Genomic DNA, 2500 nt, shown 5'->3' with positions numbered 1-2500 from the left:
ATTGGAATGAGTACAATTTAAATCCTTTAACGAGGATCTATTGGAGGGCAAGTCTGGTGCCAGCAGCCGCGGTAATTCCAGCTCCAATAGCGTATATTAAAGTTGCTGCGGTTAAAAAGCTCGTAGTTGGATTTCAGTCGAACCTATGGGGTCCACTGATTAAAGGGTTAGATGGTGATGTTAGGTTTCTTGCTTGTGTCTACGGATGCTTGCTTGAACCTTCATTCCTCTTTCCTGGTGGTTACATTCATAGTGTTTAGACAGAAAATTGCTCGATATTTGCTATCAATGCTCTTTACCGAGTGTTGATTCAAGCGATCGAGACTTTTACCTTGAAAAAATCAGAGTGCTCAAAGCAGGCGTCCAAAACCTCGAAAGAGGTGCCTAAAAACGGTATGGTCAACCATCTATATGATGCGTACCACTACCTTAACTTGAATGATCTTGCATGGAATAATGGAATAGGACCTTGGTTCTATTTTGTTGGTCTTAAGAATCCAAGGTAATGATTAAGAGGGACAGACGGGGGCATTTGTATTGCGGCGCTAGAGGTGAAATTCTTGGACCGTCGCAAGACAAACTACAGCGAAAGCATTTGCCAAGAATGTTTTCATTAATCAAGAACGAAAGTTAGAGGTTCGAAGGCGATCAGATACCGCCCTAGTTCTAACCATAAACGATGCCAACCAGCGATCATTCTGAGTAACTAATTTCATGACTCGAATGGAAGCTTCCGGGAAACCAAAGTTTTTGGGTTCCGGGGGAAGTATGGTTGCAAAGCTGAAACTTAAAGGAATTGACGGAAGGGCACCACCAGGAGTGGAGCTTGCGGCTTAATTTGACTCAACACGGGAAAACTCACCCGGCCCGGACACTGAGAGGATTGACAGATTGAGAGCTCTTTCTTGATTCAGTGGGTGGTGGTGCATGGCCGTTCTTAGTTGGTGGAGTGATTTGTCTGGTTAATTCCGATAACGAACGAGACTCTAGCCTACTAAATAGACTTGCAGTTTACACTGCAGTACTCCCCCTTAGTCAACCTGTGGGTGGTAGTATCTCTTGATGGTTTCGGCTGTTGAGGGCTCTGCTGCTATTAGCCTACAGAATTGGCTAGGGTAAGGATGCTGTAGCACTGTAAGGACTTCTTAGAGGGACAAGCGGCGCTCGCAGCCGCACGAAACAGAGCAATAACAGGTCTGTGATGCCCTTAGATGTCCGGGGCCGCACGCGTGCTACACTGAAGTGGTCATCGTGCATACTGTTTCCTGCTCCGAAAGGAGTGGGTAACCGCTTGAACCCATTTCGTGATGGGGATTGGGCATTGTAATTATTGCCCATGAACGAGGAATTCCCAGTAAGCGTGAGTCATTAGCTTGCGTTGATTACGTCCCTGCCCTTTGTACACACCGCCCGTCGCTACTACCGATTGAATGATTTAGTGAGGACTTCGGACTGGTCAATCCAGACCATTGGGAAACTAGTGGTCGGATTGTGCTGGAAAGATGTTCAAACTTGATCATTTAGAGGAAGTAAAAGTCGTAACAAGGTTTCCGTAGGTGAACCTGCGGAAGGATCATTAACGTATTACCCTCTTATTATAAGAGAAATACAACCTTCAAACAATCAAACACTCTGCATAGTGATATTGTAGATGCTAATATGGTGAATGCAATTGAATTGTATTTGCATTAGAGTCGCAATTGTGAATGTTTATTGCAAACATTTAGCCATTGCAACATGATTCTAATTTGCATTACATTCGTTCATTCATACATCCATCTTTCATTATCCAATGCAACAAAGAGTGAGGGTTATCTAACGATAGCCATAATTTCTTTTGCAAAACAATTGTAGTTTATAATGAAAAGCCTGTCTTGCTACATACTTGGTACCTGATCAAGTCTTCAGCTTATGCTGACGGCAAGGTTTAAAGAAGGAAGTTTTACACTTCTTCGCCTAACTAAGTAAAGACAACTATGGTTTTTATAAACTGCATACAATTGTTTTCAAACCCTCTCAATGCAGATTTAGGATACTTATTAAAAGTCCCACGGTGGCAAAGATACATCTTCAAGCGGTGGATCACTCGAATTACCAATCGATGAAGAACGTAGCTAGCTACGATAATCGGTGCGAATTGCAGGACACGCCGAGCACTTGAGCTTCCAACGCACATTGCGGCTTTCGGGTCTTTTCCGAGGTCACATCTGTCTGAGAGTTGAGATGTAAAATAATCAACAAAACACTTGCATACTACCATATATGCATTGTTTTGAGAGGATTGTATATTTATATGCATGAATCTTGATGTTTTATTCCTTTTCTTAATTGCAATTCGTTGCAATTTAGTAAGGAGAATCTCAAATCTACTTGTTTCACATGATAAATTTTGTGTACAATGCATATTTCATCTCTGCAAGCAGTATATATGAATAGATACTAGCATGAGATTCTAAGGTTAGTCGCCTATCTGACGACGCTAAAGTCGTATTGCAGATAA

At 42.3% G+C, this 2500-nt stretch overlaps 2 non-coding genes across 2 annotated transcripts in view; both read left to right on the top strand.

Moving 5' to 3' along the window:
- Positions 1–1579, top strand: part of LOC149092693 (small subunit ribosomal RNA) — a 2170-nt gene extending 591 nt beyond the window's left edge. The window contains exon 1 of the ribosomal RNA XR_016200670.1: positions 1–1579. This exon is cut by the window's left edge and continues 591 nt beyond it. This is a non-coding gene — a ribosomal RNA (small subunit ribosomal RNA).
- Positions 1580–2066: 487 nt separating this feature from the next.
- LOC149092692 (5.8S ribosomal RNA) lies at positions 2067–2221 on the top strand. The gene has a single exon (XR_016200690.1). It is a non-coding gene; the product is annotated as a 5.8S ribosomal RNA (ribosomal RNA).
- The last annotated feature ends 279 nt before the right edge of the window (positions 2222–2500 follow it).

This window comes from Tetranychus urticae, unplaced genomic scaffold (assembly GCF_039701765.1).
Source record: "Tetranychus urticae isolate SD_2017Ah unplaced genomic scaffold, NJAU_TeUrti_SD_1.0 Scaffold_6, whole genome shotgun sequence".
Classification (NCBI taxonomy): domain Eukaryota; kingdom Metazoa; phylum Arthropoda; class Arachnida; order Trombidiformes; family Tetranychidae; genus Tetranychus; species Tetranychus urticae.
Note: the sequence above shows the minus strand (reverse complement) of the source record. Positions and strands in the feature narration are given on the sequence as shown.